Source organism: Marmota marmota, unplaced genomic scaffold (genome assembly GCF_001458135.2).
Source record: "Marmota marmota marmota unplaced genomic scaffold, marMar, whole genome shotgun sequence".
Classification (NCBI taxonomy): Eukaryota; Metazoa; Chordata; class Mammalia; order Rodentia; family Sciuridae; genus Marmota; species Marmota marmota.
Window position 1 is genome coordinate 13,011,334 of NW_026000211.1, and position 8,988 is coordinate 13,020,321.

General features: G+C 36.5%; 1 protein-coding gene across 1 annotated transcript in view; it reads right to left on the reverse strand.

The window, feature by feature from the left end:
* The window catches only part of Wwc2 (WW and C2 domain containing 2), a 136,010-nt gene that overhangs the window by 17,737 nt on the left and 109,285 nt on the right, over positions 1–8,988 (reverse strand). The gene's annotated exons all lie outside the window — the stretch shown is intronic.

The following is an 8,988-nucleotide window of genomic DNA, read 5'->3' on the forward strand; positions in this document are numbered from 1 at the left end:
GCAGCACATGGATCCTTCTCGAAAATAGACCATACACTATGTCACAAAGAAACTCTTAGCAAATACAAAAAAGTAGAGATAATACCATGCATTTTATCAGATCATAATGGAATGAAATTGGAAATCAACGACAAAATAAAAACTACAAATTTCTGCATCACGTGGAGACTGAACAATATGCTACTGAATGAACAATGGGTTACAGAAGACATCAAGGAGGAGAATAAAAAATTCTTAAAGATAAATGAGAACACAGACACAACATATTGATATCTCTGGGACACTATGAAAGCAGTACTTACAGGAAAATTCATTGCTTGGAGTTCATTCCTTAAAAGAAGAAAAAGTCAACAAATAAATGACCTCACACTACATCTCAAAGCTCTAGAAAAAGAACAAATCAGCAGTAAAAGCAGTAGAAGGCAAGAAATAATTAAAATTAGATCTGAAATCAATGAAATCGAGACAAAAGAAACAATTGAAAAAACTGACAAAACTAAAAGTTGGTTCTTTGAAAAAATAAATAAAATTGACAGACCCTTAGCCATGCTAATGAAGAGAAAGAGAGAGAGAACTCAAATTACCAGCATACATGATGAAAAAGGCAATATCACAAGAGACACTACAGAAACACAGAAGACAATTAGAAATTATTTTGAAATCTTACACTCTAATAAAATAGAAGACATTGAAGGCATCGACAAATTTCTTAAGTCATATGACCTGCCCAGATTGAGTCAGGAAGATATACACAACTTAAACAGACCAATATCAAGTGAGGAAACAGAAGAAGCCATCAAAAGATTACCAACCAAGAAAAGTCCAGGACCAGATGGATATACAGCCGAGTTCTACAAGACCTTTAAAGAAGAACTATTACCAATACTCTTCAATTTATTTCAGGAAATAGAAAAAGAGGGAGTACTTCCAAACTCATTCTATGAGGCCAATATACCCTGATTCCAAAACCAGACAAAGATACTTTAAAGAAAGAAAACTTCAGGTCAATATCTCTAATGAACATAGATACAAAAATTCTCAATAAAATTCTGGTGAATCAAATACAAACACATATCACAAAGATTGTGCATGATCAAGTGGGATTCATCCCAGGGATGCAAGGTTGGTTCAACATACGGAAATCAATAAATGTAATTCATCACATCAATAGACTTAAAGATAGGAATCATATGATCATCTTGATAGACACAGAAAAAGCATTTGACAAAATACAGCACCCCTTAATATTCAAAACACTAGAAAAACTAGGGATAACAGGAACATATCTCAACATTGTAAAGGCTATCTATGCTAAGCCTCAGGCCAACAGCATTCTAAATGGAGAAAAACTGAAGGCATTCCCTCTAAAATCTGGAACAAGACAGGAATGCCCTCTTTCACCACTTCTATTCAACATAGTTCTTGAAACACTGGCCAGAGCAATTAGACGAAAGAAATTAAAGGAATATATATAGAAAAAGAAGAACTTAAATTAGCTCTATTTGCTGATGATATGATTCTATACCTAGAAGACCCAAAAAACTCCACCAGAAAACTTTTAGAACTAGCAAATGAATTCAGCAAAGTAGCAGGATATAAAACCACACCCATAAGTCAAAGGCATTTCTGCATATCAGTGACAAATCCACTGAGAAGGAAATGAGGAAAACTACTCCATCCACAATATCCTCAAAAAAATATATATATATATTTGGGAAGTAACAAAAGAGGTGAAAGATCTATACAATGAAACTACAGAACCCTAAAGAGAGAAATCAAAGAAGACCTTAGAAGATGGAAAGATCTACCTTGCTCTTAGATAGGCAGAATTAATATTATCAAAATGACCATACTACCAAAAGCACTATCCAGATTGAATGCAATTCCAATCAAAATCCCAATGGCATTCTTCATAGAAATAGAAAAAGCCATCATGAAATTCATCTGGAAAAATAAGAGACCCAGCTAAAGGAATCCTAAGCAGGAAGAATGAAGCAGGTGGTATCGCTATACCAGACCTTAAACTGTATTACAGAGCAATAGAAACAGAAACAGCATGGTACTGGCACCAAAAAAGGGTGGTAGACCAATGATACAGAATAGAGGACACAGGAACTAACCCACAAAATTACAATTATCTTATATTAGACAAAGGTGCCAAAAACGTGCACTGGAGAAATGACAGCATCTTCAATGATAGCTGGGCAAACTGGAAATCCATATGCAACAAAATGAAATTAAAACCCTATCTCTCACCATGTACAAAACTTAGCTCAAAATGGATCAAGGACCTAGGAATTATACCACAGACTATGCATCTAATAGAAGAACAAGTAGGCCCTAATCTTCATCATGTGGGATTAGGCCCCAGCTTCCTTAATAAGACTCCTATAATTCTTGTGCTAAGAATTAAAACCAAGAATCAATAAAGGGGGTGGAATCAAACTAAAAATTTCTTCTCAGCAAAAGAAACAATCTGTAAGGTGAACAGAAAGTCCACATCCTGGGAGCAAAGTTTTACCCCTCACACATCAGATAGAGCATCTCTAGAGCATCTCTAGGGTATATAAAGAACTCAAAAAACTAAGCACCAAAAAAACAATAACTTAGTCAACAAATGGGCCAAGGACCTGACCGACACTTCTCAGAAGAGGATATACAATCAATCAACAAATATATGAAAAAATGCTCATCATCTCTAGCAATCAGAGAAATACAAATCAAAACTACTCTAAAATATCATCTCATTCCAGTCACAATGGCAGCTATTATGAAGACAACAATAAGTGTTGGAGAGGATGTGGGGGAAAAAGGTACACTCATACACTGCTGGTGGGACTGCAAATTGGTGCAGCCAATATGGAAAGCAGTATGGGAAATCTGGGAATGGAACCACAATTTGACCCAGCTATCCCTCTCCTTGGTCTATTCTCAAAAGACTTAAAAATAGCATACTACAGGGACACAGCCACATCAATGTTTATAGCAGCACATTCACAAGAGCTAAACTGTGGAGCCAACCTAGATGCCCTTCAGTGGATGAATGGATAAAAAAAATGTGACATATATACACAATGGAATTTTACTCAGCATTAAAAGAGAATAAAATCATGGCATTTGTAGGTAAATGGATGGCGTTGGAGAAGATAATGCTAAGTGAAGTTAGCTAATGCCAAAAAAACAAATGCCGAATGTTTTCTCTGATATAAGGAGGCTGACTCATAGTGGGGTTGGGGGGGGGGGAGCATGGGAGGATTAGATGAATTCAAGATAGGGAAGAGAGGTGGGAGGGAAAGGGAGGGAGCAGGGGATTATCAAGGGCGGTGGAATGTGATGGACATCATTATCCAAAGTACATGTATGAAGAATTGAATTGGGTGTCAACATACTTTATATATAAACAGAAATATGAAAAATTGTGGTATATTTGTGTAATAAGAATTGTAATGCAAAAAAACCACAAAGTACATGTATAAAGGTATGAATTGGTATGAATATACTCTATATACAAAGATATGAAAAATTACTCTATATGTGTAATAAAAATTGTAATGCATTCTGCTGTTATGTATTTAAAAAAATAAAATTAATAAAGCTAAAAAAAGAATTTTCATTAGCTATCAATCACATTATAAAACTTTTATAATAAAAAAAATTAGTGTTTACAAAAGCAAAATCTAAAATGTTACTCCTAAGACAGTTTCTGAAACTGAGATGGGAACTCTTTATATCCTGAACTGGCCAAGGCAAAAGGAGATCTTGGTCCTTGAATATCCATAGTTCTTAAACAAAACTGAAAAGACCTGTGATCTTCAAAATATTTCTGGGCAGTTCTGAGCTCTAGCAACCAGTTTTTTCCTTATATTAGTGAGCAAAGCCATGTGAGTGATATAAGACTGGTTATGTGAGCAAAACACATGCAGTGTGACATTAAGATAATTTTACTGGCAAAGCCAACTAAATTGGCTTTGAACAGAAGTGTGCTAGGTTGTGAGATTTTAAAGAACCAAACTCCTATATAACCATGGCACCACCTTGATGGAGAAACTGATTCTGAGGCAGGAACCAGGGGTGACAGCACCAATCAGCTATTTTAGAACCATTTATGATACAGTAACTTGCACTGTAGACATTCAAGAGATTAAAGGGGAAAACACCACCAATGTCTCACAAAAGGTTGTATCAAATGACAGAGATGACAGTTTTCAAGGAGGTCACTTCTGAAGGATAGTTCAACTTCCTATTATGTTTGGGAAGTCTGTCTGATATGGTTGTTAGTGTTTCTATCATTAATCCACTAAATTCCAAGTTTTCAATTCTGTAATTATTTCTACAAAATTGATACAGGTGCATTAGAATAGGTTAGAAATCATCATCTATAGCTTATCAATATTATAATATTAACATTATTATAATTTTATTCTTATAATTATATATTATATACTATATGTTTTTATGGGTGTTCCTCCTCTGGGATGACAAGACAAAATGGGTTAAGAACAGCAAAAGGAGATCTTGGTCCTTGAATATCCATAGTTCTTGACAGGTGGAAAGGTGAGCATGAATAAAACAAACTTGGGGCCTCTGGAATCCTGGCACTTTGGAAGAGTGAATTGGCCACTTTCGTCCTAACATTACCATTATTTTTCCAGATTACTACTATTAGCATCCTGTGAAATGTTGGTAACAACAGCATAAAATCCTTATTTCAGAAGTCTGTCAAAAGAGTCAAGGTTCAAGTACAGAAGTGAATCTTATACAAAGTCCTATGAAAGACTAGCTGATTTACTCCTGGAATTTGTTCCGGAGCCATAGGCTGGATCAAGGGTGCCCACATTATGGTCTTACCTAGGTGATTGAGGTATTCTGGGGCCACCAGTCAGCTTCTCATTGTTCTATATGTTGTATTTAGCTATTCACCAGTAAGTCAAGGTAAAATTCTTTAGTCTAGAGGTGGGCAGGGGGCAAACTAAATGAAAATGGAATAAAATCATGGCTAATAAATAAGATTAGCAGCTTTAGTGAATCCAAGAAGTTTTCTAGGCAAGCGTTGTGCCACTGAGCTACCACCCCAGCCCCAATCCAAGTTTTCTGCCAGGGTTGGATGGCACATCTACTACAAAGCGCTGTAAAAATGCAGAGGAGGCCTTGTCATTACCCTGGAAACTGACACCAGCAGCCCACAGGAGGGCTTGCATCAAGAGGTTTTTTTTTTTTTTTAAAAAGAGAAAACTTCTGCTCAATTTGCTGAGTTTTATATTCCTTTTACTTCCCATATATTTGTACCAAGGGCAAATCTAAGAGTTTCTTTAGTGTAGAAGAAAAACAAAAATCACAGTAATAAATCCTAATTCTTGAGTCCCACATCAACAACAGCAAAAATCCTAGCAGAATCCTACAATAAAATGCAACTTAAAAACACAGGAAAATAGTGAATTTATGATACTTTGACTTTTGAAAAAATGTCTTAATCTTATATTTCAACCAGTATTCGACATACTGCTTGAGTTTGCTGAAGCCCCTCTAACTTGATTTCATGGGAAAACGTGTAACCCCAAGGACTTGGAAGGAGCCTTCCACTTTGGTCATCTATCATGCACATCACTGACACACTACCCCTCCAAAGAGCACATCTCTAGAAAATGTGACTCAGTGACTCCCCATTACAAGGGATTCAGGGCTCTTAATAATTTTGCCCCAATCTATCTTACCTCCAACTAGGTAGGACACAGAATGAGCACTATGGACAGAAAAATAAAAATTTGGAAAGAAAGATTCTGCATTTTATACTATGAAAGTCCACAATCTACCTGGAGATTGTTTTTGTATATTAGGCAGGGATTCAATACTACTGTTTTCCATATGAACAATCATTATCAACTTCTTCCTTTTCTTCTCTCTCTTTTTTTTTTTTTTGGTGCTAGGGATTGAACCTAAGGCCTCATGCATTCCAGGTAAGAGGCCCACCACTTAGCTGAACTCCAGCTCATTCCAGCTTTCTTTATTTAATGGCTCCTCCTTTGCCCACGGCCTCTTGCATCACCCACATTAGACAACAATGCTGCAAATAGGTGCTTCTGTTTCTGGGCTCAGTTTTTCACACCTTGATTATTCTCTTGATTCCTACTAATTCTATACCATATAACCACTTTAGCAGTTTAAAAAAGTCCTGGTTTCTTATAGGGCAAGTCTTCCTCCTTGCTTTTTTTTCTCCAGAATTATCTACACTATTCTTTGTCTTTTATTTTTCTACTAATTGTATGAATATCCACGAAAAATCATATTGACATTTTTCTTGGAATTGGATTGTATGGTGGAGTTTTAGGGAAAACTGCCCATCTCCCTAATATTAATTCTTTCTCTATATCAGGGATTGGTAAATTATGAACTTTCATCTGTTTTTTTTTTTTAAATAAAGTTTTATTTGCACAAAGCCTAAACTATTTATTTATATCTTTACAGTTGCTTTTGGGATACAATGGCTGGGTTGAGTAGCGGAGATTGAGACTGTGTGGATCCAAAAGCCCAGAGTATTTAGTATGCTGACCCCTGCTCTATATGAATTTAGTACATTTCATAAAATTAGGTGTTTTTACATTTCTCCTTATAAAGTTTTGTAATTTTCCCTATACTTCACATCAAATTCATTATTTGATCCTTGGATACTCTTTGATACTACTGTAAATATTAATAAGTAAATTCTCTGTTTCTGGTTAGCATACAGAAAAAAATACAGTAGTTTTATGTATCATTCTATTATTTATCCATCTTGCTAAAGTCTTATTATTTGAAATGACATAGATTTTTTTAGTGTAGGCACCACATTATCTGCCAATAATGACAGCTTTATTTCCTTCTTTCCATTCTGCTTCTACTTTTCTTGATTGCCTCACAGCACTGATTAGAACTCCTAGCACAATGTTGAACAGTGTTAAATGTCTGTCTCATCTTAAAGGAACAGTTTCAATGTTCATCTATACAGGATCACATTTGCTTTAGGTTATTTTTCATCAGGTTAAGGAATTTCTCCTAACATATTGAGACTTTTAAACATAAATAAATATGAGTATTGACTCTAATCATTATTTTCTTGCATCCATTGAGTTTATCAAATAGTTTTTTTCCTTATTCTATTTAAGTAGTCAATTATATTAATAGAGTTTTCTAATATTAAAAAAATCTTCCTACAGTTCAAACATGGTCAAAATGTACTTTTTAAAATATATATATTTTTAATATCTTTATTTATTTTTATATGGTGCTGAGGATCAAACCGAGTGCCTCACACGTGCAAGGCAAGAACTCTACCACTGAGCACTAACTCCAGCCCTCAAAATGTACTTTGAAAAAATATACTGTTGGATTATATTCACTAATATTTTAGTTAGGATTTTTATATCTACATTCATAAATGAAACTGGCTATTGGTTTTCCTTTTTGATAATATCTTTGTTTACTTTTAGAATCAGGGATGTTGGCCACACAGAAATGTGTGTTCTCTCTTTTTCAAGCTTTTAAAACTGAGATATCTGCCACCCTGCCCCAGCACTAGGGGTTAAACCCAGTGGTACTCTACCACTGAGCTACATTCCCAGCCATTTTTGAGACAGAATCTAAGTTGCCAAGGCTGGCCTTAAACTTTCAATCCTCCTGCCTCAGCCTTCCAGGTAGCTGGGATTACAGATGGGATTACAAATTACTTAATTGAGATAATTTGTTCTTTGTAAAGTTTCGGGGACATGTCTATGAAATGTAGACCTCATGTTATCTTTATGGATAGATATTAATCACTGCTGCAACTTCTTTGAGTTACATGATTTTAACCTTTTTCTGCCTTCTTTCATCAGTTCTTGTATATTTTCCTAGATATTTGTCTAAACTATGGGTACATATGTTGATTACATTCCATTATCTTTTAAATCTCAAATGATTCATAGTTCTGTTCCTCTTTTCTTTTTTTAATTTATTTTTTATAGTTGTAGAGGGACAACATGCCTTTATTTGTTTAGTTTTTTATGCGGTGCTAAGAATCGAATCCAGTGCCTCACACACGCTAGGCAAGCACTCTGTCACATCCCCAGCCCTCCTCTTTATTTTTATAATATCCTTTGCTGGGCTGGGGATGTGGCTCAAGCGGTAGTATGCTCGCCTGGCATGTATGCAGCCTGGGTTCGATCCTCAGCACCACATACAAACAAAGATGTTGTGTCCGCCGAAAACTGAAAAATAAATATTAAAATTCTCTCTCTCTCTCTCTTTAAAAAAAAATATCCTTTGCTTTTATCTTCTCTTTCTCAATCTTGCCAGAGATTTATCTATTTTTTTTCAAAGAGCTCTAACTTTTTGCTTTATTGAGCTTTTCTCTACACAATGGAGATTAGTTAGCAATCAAAAAAAAAAAATAAACTGGACAGGAGGAAGATGGCGGCGAGGGGAGTGCATTACCCCCGTGTGCTGCTTCACTGTGTGGGAGTATGACAAGTCAGGACGGCTAAAGGATATCTTGTTAGGAATTTCCAGCAATAGTGGGGTGCTCCGGAACCTGGAGGAAGGATTTCCATCGCATAAGGATCGGCTACGGGGACTCAAACGCGAGAGGTTTGTCGCACGGAGGGTAACACGGCTTATTCAGCAAATCGCCCCGCGGCTAGAGTCCGCAGAGCGCGCTGGGATACAGACGCAGGGTTACAGCGCTGCAGTTTCTGCCAGCCGCGCAAGCACCGTACTCAGGGCTGAATTCTGCGTTCGAGACGGGGGAAAGGAAGTGGTCCATCTAGGTTCTCCACACCGGTCAGACCACAGAGGAGGCCAGCAGCCACCATGATGGTAAACTGACGTCACCTTCCCTGTTTTCGACTGACTGCAGCTCATTCAGCCATAGATCAGGTAATTTCAGGCTGCAATTCGCCTGCGGCTTGCAGACAGATTGCTAGGGTTCAGCGCCTGGGTGCTTCTTAGAACCTGAGCTTATCGGAGCGAACACCGAGC